At 41.0% G+C, this 14567-nt stretch overlaps 2 protein-coding genes across 3 annotated transcripts in view; one reads left to right on the forward strand and one right to left on the reverse strand.

Moving 5' to 3' along the window:
- LOC127433090 (protein FAM222A-like) overlaps positions 1-14315 on the reverse strand; it is a 31710-nt gene extending 17395 nt beyond the window's left edge. For both annotated transcript variants that reach the window (XM_051684750.1, XM_051684749.1), the window contains exon 1: positions 13703-14315. The gene's annotated coding sequence lies outside the window, so the exon portion shown is untranslated. The remainder of the gene's footprint in view (positions 1-13702) is intronic.
- Positions 1-14567, forward strand: part of LOC127433071 (palmitoyltransferase ZDHHC8B-like) — a 241047-nt gene that overhangs the window by 182609 nt on the left and 43871 nt on the right. The window lies entirely within an intron of this gene.

Here is a 14567-nt window from a genome sequence, read left to right on the forward strand (position 1 = left end):
CCCTGGACAGAGGGGGACAGAGGAGCCCGGCCGCCTGAGAGTGGAGGAACGGCCGCTGACAGCGAGGGGAGGAAGGGCTCCTTGCCATCCGCCTGGAGCGGTCAGGGCTGCTGCCAGGGGCGGAGGAGACCCCTTCCATCCACCGAAAACACAGCGGGGCTTTCTGTCCGCCAGGGGCTGGAGGACTGCCTCCGATCCGCCCAGGGAGGCGCAGCTGTCATCCACTAGAGGGTGGAAGAATAGCCGAGGACCCGGCGAGTAAGCTTTTTTTTGTTGTTGTTGTTGTTTTTTTCCCTCCCCGGTCCGAAGAGGCAAGGATGACCTGCTGGAAAGGGGGGGATGTACGTCATGCCGGGGCTCCCCGGCCTGAAGGAGTGTGTGTCTATATATACTACTATATATACTTTTTTTTATTTTTATTGAATAATGTGTATCTATATAGTGCGTATTGTATACTGTACAGTGTATGTTATTATTTGTATATTGTTGTGTGTAATTATGTGTACATCAGATGTTTAAATTGTGTTGTGTTAATTTGATGTTATTGTAAATTGGTATACGTCTCATCACTGTCACGACTACTATATTGATTGGAACTGCACCCAAGAATTTCACACACCATTGCACTTGTGTATATGGCTGTGTGACAATAAAAGTGATTTGATTTGACTATTCGGCGATTATTGCAACGATTAATCATTAGCTACTAACCGATTATTCAGCTTGTGCCCAACTTAAAAGGTTGTATTAAACATGCTTACTAACAATAAAGAGGAAAAATCATCTTTTAAAAATACCTTTAATGACATTCACTGAATTAAAGGAGAAAAATACTTAAGTAAAACTAGTGTTATCAAGAGTTTTTGTCTTGTTTTCCATTTAAAATTGTCTAAAAATCCTTAAAACAAGATACATTTACTTGAGAAGCAGCATATAAGATATTTAGATGTGTATCTAGAATGTATCTTTAATATAAGTGTATTGTATATATAAGTGTATTTTTCACTTGGTTATACTTCTGTGAGTGCAGTAAAGACAAAATACTCTTATATTCAAGATCTATTCTCTTAAAGCAAGTCTAAATATCGTATATGCTGCTTCTCAGGTGAATGTGTCTTTTTTAAAGGACTCTTAGATATTTAAAAATATATTAAATATTTAATATTATATTCAACATTGTCAGATAATAATTTGTTCTTCTGCAATATATCTGCTAAAGTAAATGTACGTTGTTTTAAAAGGACTTTTAGATATTTATATCGGAAAACAAGCCAAAACAAAAACAAATCAATGTATTTTGTAGCCGTGTATAATGGGGCGAAGACTACCCTCTCTCACCTTTCTGTTCACTTCAATAAATTTTTAACTCTCTCTTCTTTTTTTGTGGGTGTGATTTTCTCCCCAATCTAGAATACTCAATTCCCAATGCGCTCTAAGTCCTTGTGGTGGCGTGGTGACTCGCCTCAATCCGGGTGGCAGAGGACGAATCTCAGTTGCCCCCGTGTCTGAGACCGTCAATCCGCGCATCTTATCACGTGACTTGTTGAGCGCGTTACTGTGGAGACATAGCGCGTGTGGAGGCTTCACGCTATGCTCTGCGGCATCCACACACAACTCACCACATGCCCCATCGAGAGCGAGAACAACATTATAGTGACCACGAGGAGGTTACCCCATGTGACTCTACCCACCCTAGCAACCGGGCCAATTTGGTTGCTTAGGAGACCTGGCTGGAGTCACTCAGCACATCCTGGATTCGAACACGTGACTCCAGGGGTGATAGTCAGCGTCAGTACTCGCTGAGATACCCAAGCCCCAACTCTCTCTTCTTAACAGAGCTGCGTATCGCCAATTTTCTTTACGATAAGATACACACTGCAACACATTTATATTATGATTCACTACATCACAAGCCATCACGTTATAATCTAGCTGCAGCAAGTGCACGTAAGGGACGAGCATCTCTGTGAGAGATTGAAACTGCACCCGGCTGATGCACAATCTCTCCCCCTTAAATCAGGTCACTTCACGCGACTCATAGAAGAGGCGCTGACTGCACAGAGAAATGCCAGTTTTGGAGTTTGTACTCATTTACATAACCTGCTTCTGTATTATTTGAACTTTAATAAAGGATGCATTAAAGATATAATGCCGGGGTGCTTCCATTAAAGTCACTTAACATGAAAGTTTTGCTTAAGTGTAACGGCAGCTCCAGCTCCGCTTTGTTTCACTACAGTGCTTCTGTATTTACTATTTTGTATTTTTGCATTATAATTCCCTCATACTTTGTAATCTACATCAGCTGAAGCTGTTTGGAAAGTTTAGAGTGCATCTGTGATCCATGTAATTCTTCCTCTCCTCAGTCAGTCGCGAACTGCAATGCTGCTCTCACACGTCATCATTAGAGTTTAATGTGATCTCATGTTATGTTAAATTACATCAAACGACTATTCGACAACTACATTTGTCAATTTTATATTGTCGACGTTGTCGATAATGTCGACTAATCATTTCAGCTCTATTAGGAAGATATGTTTTACTCATTAAAATCTAACATTTACTTTAAAATCCTCGTCGGATTACAACACAATTTCACTCACTTTTAGCGCCCCCCACTGGACATGTCACTCAGAAACTGCAGCGAAACATGTAATGAAGCACATACATTTTGTTCTGCAAAAATGTTGCAACGGTCACCTAATGTTCATGAGATCAGGCTGTAAGATTGTACTAGAGTGCTGAACATTGATGAAACGGTTCATAAAACCCTCCGGAGCTCATAAGTGCATGTTATTCATATCTGTTTGGTTGCTCTATTTTGCGCTCATTGCATAAAAAAAACAATCCTCTTTTGATTTATTTCCCGTCAATCGTATTGCTCTCATTTTACCTGCAGGTCCAGAGGGCAGCAAACTGAGTGAGGGAGCATTCACAAGCCATCCGTGTAAACCCAATTAAACCTACAGCACAAGAGATAAAAGCAAGATCCTGGAGAAACTTTACAACTCTTCCTCCCTGCTCACAGAAACCACGAGGCCATCGCAAACGCCCGGCAGAGAAGAGAGAGAGCACCGGTCTCACAACAACAACAACGACACATTTTTCAAAAGAAAATACACGTTTGCAAGGGGAGAAAAATCAGGATCTCCCGGGAAAAGCTGGCGTAGTTTTATCAACAGAAAATGAGAGACGAGTGTAAGAGAAGCTTCCATTACTCTGCTGTAGCTCAGGGGGAAATGCATTAAAAGACACTTTCACTCCATGACGGGAGAGAAGAAAGCTTTGTTTGGGGGGGAAAATGTATATTCAAAGCAGAATGTGAAAAAGAGAGACAGATGAGACGACATCTAAAGGATGGCTCAAACACAACAACATCCCACTGACACGCTCGTACTGTTGGCTCCACTCGAGCTTGTTTCAAACTTGCTTGTGTCAAACTCTGAGTGGCAAGGACGGTCAATCCTTGCCATTTTTCTCGTGACATCAGCGGCGCCGATAAGAATATTATCAGCTGCGATGAGGCCTGGTGAGGGGCTGCGGCGAGATAAGAGTCCCGCACACTGACTCTGATCTTTTGTCTCCGAGGATTTGCGATAAGACAGCGCTGGTGGACAAATTGTCCCTCTATTCTGGTGTTATCCTCCCTTAAACTCATCTCTCTCCGAGTGTCTAATTGTACAAGCTGTCATCAATATGGAGCGAGAAGTGTCGGGTGTTTGAGGAGATAAAGGTCACATGGTAAAGGGGAAATGCAAGATAAGTGGAGGGGTAAAAACAGAGGGTTTTCATTCATGCTCACAATGGACAGCATGTTGTGACCCTTTTAAATCTAATCTGATCTGTATTATAGTGTTTCTGCAGGTATTGTTTTTGCAACACTGAAATTGGCCATAGCAACTTTATCAACAACAAAAATACTGTTTTTGATTTTTTTTTTTTTAAAGATATTTCTACACTCCCTATGTACATTCACATTCACATAACCCAGCTGAAATGTACAAATACACAAACATTCAGAGATTGCATTTTTCCTCCGCTGACGGTTAGGACATTTCACCAAAATAATGTTTACTGCAATGGATATCTGTCAAACACTACTCAAAAAAGCAGGAAATGAGCCTTCAAATTATAAAATCACTTACATTAAAGGTAACAAAAATCTAACTTTCACTGCCTGTAAGATAGTATTCTTTTTTTGGGGGGGGGGGGTTCCCCTTTTACTCCCAATCTGGAACGGCCAATTCCCAATGTGCTTTTAAGTCTTCGTGGTCGCGTAGTGATTCGCCTCAGTCCGGGTGGCGGAGGACGAATCCCAGTTGCCTCTGCGTCTGAGACCGTCAACCCGCGCATCTTATCACGTGGCTTGTTGAGCGCGTTGCCACGGAGACATAGCATGTGTGGAGGCTTCACGCCATCCATCGCGGCATCCACGCTCAACTCACCACGCGCCCCAGCGAGAACGAACCACATTATGGCGATCATGAGGAGGTTACCCCATGTGACTCTACACTCCCTAGCAACCGGGCCAATTTGGTTGCTTAGGAGACCTGGCTGGAGTCACTCAGCACACCCTAGCAAACTCCAGGGGTGGTAGTCAGCGTATTTTACCACTGAGATACCCAGGCCCCGGATAGTATTCATAACCAATGGAATGAACGCTAGTATTTTAACACTACACTGCTGCGGTTTATTTGCCTCTACGGAATGCTTTGATTTGTAAATGGTTTAGAATTTAACATGTGGAAACTTTCTTTGCAACCATAACTTATTCAGTACACTGACGCTTTTGACACCTGCTCTAAAAACAAGCTAGAAGCAGCACAATGAATGAAACAGGGTGTCTTGAGATATGTTTTAAGTTCTTTTACTTGACACTGTCTAAAAAAATGTGGCGGTCCTGCACGAGACGTGGAGCAACAGTCGAAGACATCCATGCAGCGCGTTTACATTTCAAACAATTGATAAACAGCACAGACGACTCTGTGGCAAACCCAATGGTTTGTCAGGTCCTGTCGGGCTCGTATCGGGTTGCAGACCTCTATCGCACATGTAGAATACCCCCCAGATAGTACATCTCCAATGTCGGCTTTAGATCTTTTCATCTGGAAAGTATCTCAATCTAATTAACATCTGCTAAACATCTTAAAAAGATCCAATTTACATACATTCTCAATCATAAAGGTCTGAAAGACATCTGCTGAATGTCTTACTGACATACGAGATATACTTATTGAAAATGCATTGCTTATTATAGATTGTATATATCTTCCAGATGTAAACACACACATCACGTAGACGTCCGGGTGATGTATATGTGCTATCAGGGCCGAATGGTGATTAGAGGCTTGTTAAACGATTAACCGAGTGACGACTACCCGTTCACAGCTCTACGTTCAACAACACTTCCAGCTTCAGCCACTAGGGGCAGCGGTTTGAATTTCAGCAAGTACAGACTGATTTCAGCGGTAGAACTTTCAATCAACTGTCGCCGAATTCACAGTGAGATCAGTTTGTTATTACACCAAAAGAGTATGTTTCATAGGATCATATTTACAGTGAAAGTAAGTCTTTTTATCAGCCAATGTCTGCAGGGAACACTTTACAAATGTGGGCTTGTGCTCAACATCAAACTCTCTCTGTAAATAGAATCATAAATAAACAAAGAGATATTGTTCTGTTTATTAAACCACAGAAAACATGATACCTCTGAGCCAGTCTATTAGAATCAAATGGTTTTGTGAGGTTTGACTCAAATCACTGTGAAGTGACTCAGATTTACACGCACACACACACCTCTTCAAACTCAAACCTCCGTACTTACACTCCACACTTTATAATTAGATGATAATGAAAAATGTTTGAGCCGAGCACATTTTCACGCTTGGGTTCGACAGGATTAGTGTGTGGGAGATGTGCTAATTTCCTCTCTTTGCCCTCTGTGTCATCCAGGGTTTGACTTCAATCAGTTTAACTAAACTAGTGGTCGACCGATATGGGTTGTTCATTGACTCATGCCGATAACTAGAGACATAGGTGTTTGATGACCTATACAATGCTGATATACATATGATATAGGCCAATAAAAATAGTTTATAGCAATTGAGATGTACACCTGTAGTACACACTGAAATTAAATAAATGGTTTTAATCGTCAAAGCAGCAAAGATCTGGATGGCAGTGATCTCAAAATGGCCAAAGAGAGATGATTTATCAACCTGACCGATTTATTGGTCCATCACTAGTCATTTGTGATAGTTATTTCATCACAAGAACAATAACTGTTATAGTCAGAGTATGTATTGTACCTGTGAGGGGTGCATCAGTCTAAAATCAACTTTCTATTTTCACCGTACAGGTGTCTGTGAGGTTAAGAATTTGAACAGTGATTTTTAAAAATGAGTGACAGTGGTGAAGAGCGAGATGATGCTGGAGATCAGGGCAGGGGTTAGTCGAAACATCAAAGCCACATTCAGACGCTCTTCAACCTCCGGCCAACACACCTCTCTCTCTCTCTCTCTCTCTCTCTCTCTCTCTCTCTCTCTCTCTCTCTCTCTCTCTCTCTCTCTCTCTCTCTCTCTCTCTCTCTCTCTCTCTCTCTCTCTCTCTCTCTCTCTCTCTCTCTCTCTCTCTCTCAATGGGATCCAATTGGAATAATGAAAAGATAAGCGGCTCATTTCCTGCAGCTGTGGCTGGCAGTGCCCGCAGGAGAGTGAGCGTGACATGCAACGCTGCCCGATTCATCCGTAAAGCTGCTCATGCATTTTTAATGGAATCTATTACTGCAGGATTATCCGATAAGAGACGCTCCCGTTTAAATGTTCCAATGGTTGGCATAATTGCTATCAGAGGCGAGACTGAGAGACAAAGATGTTTCTTTTGAGCGAAACTGTGCTAAATAATCTCGGAAACTGCTCAAGCGGATAGGAAACATGCACTCATTTACATCAGAGCATTTACAAAAGAGGTTCTTCCATTTGTGCCTGTCTTTACAATCACAATCAAATGTAAATGTTGGCTATAAAGCTTCAGTAGATTATACACAGACTGCAGTTTCATCCAAAGAGCTTCTGCCAATATTAGTATCTACAGATCAGAACTATTGGTTTCTAAATGTCTCTCAGCAGCCAATCAGAACTATGTTTATCCTCACTGCAAGATATTTAAAGGTTGACTGATATTGGATTTTGCTAGGGTGACCATATTCTGGTTTTCCAAAAAGAGGACACCAGAGCTAATGTGTGCTTCTAAATCACTTACACCTTTATTAGCAACTGACACATAAGTGCCAGCTTTACATGTCATACATTCTGCTTCCCACGGATCTCGACCTGGACAAAAGCATGGGAATTGTTTGTGCAAATCTTCTGTAAATTTGCACTTTCGTTTGGGCATCGTTTCCACTCCGCTGTCATTTGCTGCTACTGTCAAGCAACTGTTTGATGCCGAACACAACAGCGCTTCGTGTGTTTGTGGAGAGATTGACAGGAAGGAATTTGGCCAATAGTTGCTGCAAGCCTCTTATAATCGACCAATTGGTGTGCGAGAAGGCGGGACTTACAAAGAGGGGATAAAGCAATGCAAATATGCGCGCACACACAATGAAGTATTAGACCAGATGCACATCATAATGCAACTAAAGACAGATCCCGGACATTTTCACAAATTTAGAAATCCCGGCCAGATGCTCGAGAAAGAGGACATGTCCGGGAAATAGAGGATGTTTGGTCACCCTAATTTTGCCGATGCCGATCACTAAGGTGGTGGATTAATCGGCTGATAGTTTCTCAGTCTTTCCTTGCTGCGACAGACACAGGCAAACAGGCAACAAGAGTCCAACATATATACAATTTCAGATGCAGTTTATTGTGCAACATAATCCAAATAATAACCAGAAAATAAAAATGAAGATTTGGTGCATATCACTGGACTTTTAATTACAAAACAAGCCTGAAGTACACCAAGAACTCTTATTTTGAAATGTGTGTGCTCTTAACTCACACAAACACATGAGGGAAACAAAACATGCAATCTTACAATCATCTACAATTTATTAAAATATAAAAACACTATAAAGTAAATATTGTCATATAGGCAAATAAATACTGTATGAGCAGTTACTCATCAACAGTAATTCATCATTTATCAGTACTAGATCAGTGATTGCTTGTCATAATTGTCCGGTATTCCGGTTATGTAAAAATGAGGTGGAAACGATGCTGATGGAAATGATATTTTTAACTAAAAGCGGCTGTCTCATTTTTCTTGCTCAGGTAAATTTCATAGTTAACATTTTATGTATCCTAAATGCACACAATTAAATCATAGGTTTACACTTTTGCCATAATCCGGCAAAATTTCAGCTAAATTGTTTGGTGTGGTGGAAATGGCTTTTTCTAATCAAAATAACTGATAGAAATAATTTCACAATAAATACTGAAATGGTTTGTTTGTTTCACTCTGTTTAGATGATAATAGTGAGTACTATGTAATAATTAGTATTTTTATAATGGATTGTCAGTATAATCTGAAGAACGTAACTTTTTCTGTGTTAGAATACTTTCTTCTTTCCCAGTTTAATATGCAGAGACAAAAATAAGTAAGCTGTTCATTGTTAATTTCCTCAAATCAAAACCACTTTTCCACCATTGGCCCAAACAGTTCTCATCGTAAAACCGTTCCATGTTGATCCAGGCCATCCGGTGCAGTTAAGGTTTCTTTTTCCACTGTGTTACGTGACAGACCCGTCTTTTGGCGACGCTGTTAGAGGTAAACATTGGAGCCAGTGCGGCGCACTATGGAGGATGATCGCATTTTCCAGGTTTAGGACTGCTTTTTCCCCTGGTTTTACTCTGCTAATACACAGGAAAGACACGGACCACGTCGCAAAAGAAAAGTAAAGAGAAAAAGGCGAGAGGTTTACATTAATTTGCTGAGGGCTTATGTTTGCCACCGGACACGAACATGCAGAGAGGTCAAAGTTCCCAGATGAGCAAAAAAGGATATTTATTGACAAAATATTATACAAGTATTACTGTATATGAAAAAAGTATGAGAATATATCGATGTATTTTAAGCTTAAATGAGCTAGTAATTTACTTCCCTGACGAAAAAGGCGTGTAGAAAAATAAATGAAGGCTGCAATACTAGTTAAACAATCATAATAAAATCATGAAGATACACTAAATGAGTCGCCACGTACTAAAGCCATTCTACCAGCACGGTTGAGAACGGTTGAGTACAGTTAGCGAACCGTGCCAAGAACGGTTTATAATCGTGCCATGCCGAACCGTACTCCAGTGGAAATGCAACCGTTCGACCCGATGGTGGAAAAGCGGCTACTGTGTCTCTGTATGGCATTGTAAAAATTAAGTTGTTTGTTTTGAGCGACCCCACTTAGAACCGCCCCAACAATGTTGCTCAACCAACAGCATGAGTTGGGGGCGGGACCATCTCTTTGTTTGACGAACAGCAGTCGAGGGGCATATTCAGAAAGTGGTTTTGAAAAAGTATATTTTTGCAGTTCAGTTCAGTGGTGCTAGTGTCTGGTTCTGGTCCCGGGACAATGCTAAAACAGTCAAATCTATACATAAGACATTCGAGAAGTATTAAACATGAATGGTTAAGGCTTGGTAAACAGTTTCCAAGTCAGTTTAATTAAACCTTCATACAACAACAACAACAACAACAACAACAGCAAAAAAATAAAATAAAAAACAGAAATCTGTTTTAATCAAAATCAGTCCCATGAAGTTGAAGAAACACCTATATACTGTATATATCAGTCTGCCTCTTCTCATGATTTTCAATAGTTCTTTCGGAGCAGCACTCATGTGTTCACAGTATGAATCTCACTCACTCACTCACTCACTCACTCACTCCCACCGGCTCTCAGGCAGCAGGCTTTCAGGGCAATTCATTATGCTGTTACAGGTCACTGAATCCTTCAAGTCATTAAAAATGTTAATAAAACAGGGAACTGATGAAAAGATCAGCCAAATGTTTCCTGCAGGGTATTAACACGCCACTAGAACTTCTCTTCCATGCTTAATGAGTGCGATGGCACAGAGGAACCAAAGTGTTCCAGGAGAAAATGGACTTTACTCTGCGAGTGTTAATCCAGCATGACCTCCACCTGCGGTCCACTCATCAACACAAGCGGCTAAGTACACTTAAGAGAGAGCTTCTTAAAAATGACACTAAATTACCTGCTGGTTTGTTTTGTTCACAGGGGGGAAACAACAGAAATCACTTAAGCAATCACCTTTTAAGCCCTTGTCCCTAAATCCCCCCCATCCCCTTTCACCTAATATCTTTATCCCATAAAAATAAAACGACCAATTAGGCAGATTTCAGACGACAGCAGCCAGCCCATAATTACATGCGACATCCTCAGCAGATAAAAGGTGATTACCATGGATGCAGAGAAAAAATTGCTTAGCAACCAGAAGATTGACACCATCCCTGTGAGTGGAGCTCAGTGACCAGCCAATCAACTCGGGTCACCTCACTGTCCCAGAACTCCCTTACATCCTTCAATGTTTAGATGAAAACAGAGACCCTCAACTGGTGAAGTTGGCCAGGATAAAATACTAAAATCAGCGAAAGAAATGACAAATCTCCCCAAAAGAAACTGCTCACAAATCTGACTGATTCCAGAAAGATTTAAAAACACACCTATGCAGTGAAGACGTGCATTAGATCTCAACTAGCAACTGAACTAAACATACTTCAGTACACTGTAAAAATACAAAAATGGTTAAATTTACAGTAAAAAACTGCCAGCTTTGGTTACCAGAAATTCACTGTAAAAAAGACCGTATAAAATGCCTGTATATTTAACAGTTCACTACCGTATAAGTCATTACATGATAAAATGTAAATATACCAACCTACTGGAACTACAAAAATCTACTTTGCATTTTTAAATGTATTGTTAAGCACTGTAGTAACACAGGTGGGCCACATGATGACTTAAATTTCATCAAGAGAAACTCCAGCGGCAATGACCAATAAATATGTCAGATTGTGAGTGGTGGCGGCTTAGTGGGCTAAAGCACATAACTGGTAATCAGAAGGTTGCTGGTTCAATCCCCACAGCCACCACCATTGTGTCCTTGAACAAGACACTTAAATCCAGGTTGCTCCAGGGGGATTGTCCCTGTAATAATTGCCCTGTAAGTCGCTTTGGATAAAAGCATCTGCCAAATGCATAAATATAAATGTAAATATGTATAAAGAGTGCACAAAACAGCATCAGCGTAACACGTGACACCGAAATAATGTAATAACATATTGATAATTGAAACATAAAGCACCCCAATGTACATAACTGATATCAGAAATTAAGAAACATAAATATTTCAATTAAATATAATCAAATGTGGAAACACCCAATTATTGTTTTTCCACTGTAATTTGTAACAATAGTTTACCGTAATGATTTTGCATTACTGATAATCATCGATTAGTTGTTGCAGCCCTAAAGCAATCACAGAGGATAAAAGATCTGTCCTGAACTTAATTTTTGTCCCATAAGCTGGTCAGATGGTGTCACATCGAAGTCATTCCAGATCGTTAATGTAACAAACAAAAAAAAATAATTTATATATAATTATTACCAAAATACCCCCCAAAAACAATACATTTCTGGGAATCGAACCCAAAACTTTGCGTTTCCATCTCCATGCTCTACCAGTCGAGCTAAAGGAAAGGAAAGCATTAGCAATTGTACAGAAGCTGTTACTATCATCTCGAAATGGTCAAATATCGGTCAATATATCCGTCTGTCATTCATTTTAAAATGTCTATTGACTATTGAGTGAACAAATGTCAAACTACTAACCCTGAACATTCATGTGATCTTTTATTACTGCTTTAAAAAGTCTCCTTTCAGTTGAGACAGGATGTAGACAGACAGGCCACACTAAACAGTTCCCTTCATTCTGTTCACTAAAGAGGAAAGAAACGAGTGAGCTGGGAATAATGATGCCACATCTTTACACGTTATTAACCAGAAACCTGAAAGACTTTCACACCTGCAGCTGACAGACAGATAACTAGTGTGTGTGTGTGTGTAAGTGGTGAGTGTTTGTGTGTCTCTGTATATGTGTGTGTACTATGTGTATACTACATTGTGGGGCCCAGCCAGTGGTCCCCACGAGGGAAATGGCTCATTAAACATACTAAAAGATGTTTTTTTGAAAATGTAAAATGCAAAAAGGTTTTTGTGAGGGTTAGGTTTAAGGGTAGAGTTAGGGTTAGATCTGTATAAAATCTATAAAATGCATGGAAGTCTATGGAGAGTCCCCATACTGATATAAAAACGAGTGTGTGTGTGTGATGGGGTGTGTGTGTGTGAGACTGTCTGTGTGTGAGTGCGAGTGTCTGTGTGTCGTGTGTACGAGTGTGTGTGTGTGTGGGTGTCTGTCTGTCTGTCTGTGTGTGCGCGAGTCTGTCTGTCTGTCTGTCTGTCTGTGTGTGCGCGCGCGCGCGAGTCTGTCTGTCTGTCTGTCTGTGTGCGCGCGAGTCTGTCTGTCTGTGAGTGTCTGTCTGTCTGTGTGTGTGAGTGTCTGTCCGTCCGTCTGTGTGTGAGTGTCTGTCCGTCCGTCCGTCCGTGTGTGTGTCTGTCCGTCCGTCCGTGTGTGTGTGAGTGTGTGTCTGTCCGTCCGTCCGTCTGTGTGTGTGTGAGTGTGTGTCTGTCCGTCCGTCCGTGTGTGTGTGAGTGTGTGTCTGTCCGTCCGTCCGTCCGTGTGTGTGTGTGTGAGAGAGTGTGTGTCTGTCTGTCTGTGTGTGTGTGTGTGAGAGAGTGTGTGTCTGTCTGTCTGTGTGTGTGTGTGTGTGTGTGTGTGTGTGTGTGTGTGTGTGTGTGTGTGTGTGTGTGTGTGTGTGAGAGAGTGTGTGTCTGTCTGTGTGTGTGTGTGTGTGTGTGTGTGTGTGTGAGAGAGAGTGTGTGTCTGTCTGTGTGTGTGTGAGAGTGTGTGTCTGTCTGTGTGAGTGTGTGTGTGAGAGTGTGTGTCTGTCCATGTGTGTGAGAGTGTCTGTCCATGTGTGTGTGTGTGTCTGTCCGTCCGTGTGTGTGTGTGTGTGTGTGTGAGAGAGTGTGTGTCTGTCTCTGTGTGTGTGTGTGTGTGTGTGTGTGTGTGAGAGAGTGTGTGTCTGTCTCTGTGTGTGTGTGAGAGAGTGTGTGTGTGTCTGTGTGTGTGTGTGTGTGTGTGAGTGTGTGTGTGTCCGTCTCGTGTGTGTGTGTGTGTGAGAGAGAGTGTGTGTCCGTCTCTGTGTGTGTGTGTGTGTCTGTCTGTGTGTGTGAGTATGGTCTCCTGTTCGTTTAAAAGGTCAATAACGGACATCAAAGCGCCGCAACTCACATCAATCCCTCATATCAAAGGCACCGCGCACTTCCGACAAGCGTCCAATTCAATAAATAAATAAATTAACTGGCTGTTAAAAATATTTTAACAGCCAGTTGCAACAAACGCCTTAAGTTTAAAAATAAATAAATAAATAAATAAATAAACTGCATAGATGGGCTATAACTAATGATTTTCAGAATCTTCAGAATACATGAGATGATGCCTATTATTACATTGCCAATAATCATGAGTCTGAACTCATGTTAAACTTCCAAATTACGGTTATATACAGAACACATGACAGATATAATAATAGTAATAATAATAATAATAATAATAATAATAATATTTACCACTAGCTCCGTGTGGACTGTCTCCACATCGGTCCGGTGCGTTTTAAAACAATATGCTCCCTGAAGGATCCATGAACGCCACACGATACTCCAGCAATGACATTGATTGTGTCTGATCAGTGATCAGGAATCCATCAGTGTGATTGTGATCTGCAGTTTAAATCTCCATGTATCGATCCCTGAAGCTCCTCAGTCTGATGTGACACCCGTTTAACTGTTATGATAAAAGTTGCACGTTATAAGCTGCACATTTATGACATATTCCGCTGAAATCACTGATCCAGGACCAGAGAGAGAGAGAGAGATCACACGCAGAATGTCTTCTTTCCTAAAATGCACCTGCTGGTCGGTGTATATGAGCGAAATAAATCCATTAAACAGCGACACAAACCCAATAAAATACTGCAGCACTGAACGACATGATCAAAATAAAGCCATCGCTTTTAAAATGACATCCAAACTGAGGCTTGAGCTTGTTTTATAACGATCATTAATCAATAGCTGAATGTAAACAGCCCATAAAGACAAAGTTTCCTGTCATTATTAAAATCAGTTTAATAAAAGAATGAAGTGACGAGACTCTTCATCTCTTTAACACACGAGCGACGCTACATTGTATCATTACACTTAAAGGACACTCAACCAATCAAGTTACAGCAGCTGTTTAAATAAACCAACGCTTCAGCAATCACTCGCGACAGTGGGCGGGGTCACGTCAATGTGTGACGGTCCATGCAGGCAATTCGCGGATAATCTTAAAGGTGCAGTGCAGTCATTTGAGGATTGGTGAGAAGAGATGTATTATTTACTTATTTATTTATTTAGTCTTTTGAAAGGCATCTAAATCATTTCAGATTTGTAACAA

Source organism: Myxocyprinus asiaticus, chromosome 42 (assembly GCF_019703515.2).
Source record: "Myxocyprinus asiaticus isolate MX2 ecotype Aquarium Trade chromosome 42, UBuf_Myxa_2, whole genome shotgun sequence".
Classification (NCBI taxonomy): Eukaryota; Metazoa; Chordata; class Actinopteri; order Cypriniformes; family Catostomidae; genus Myxocyprinus; species Myxocyprinus asiaticus.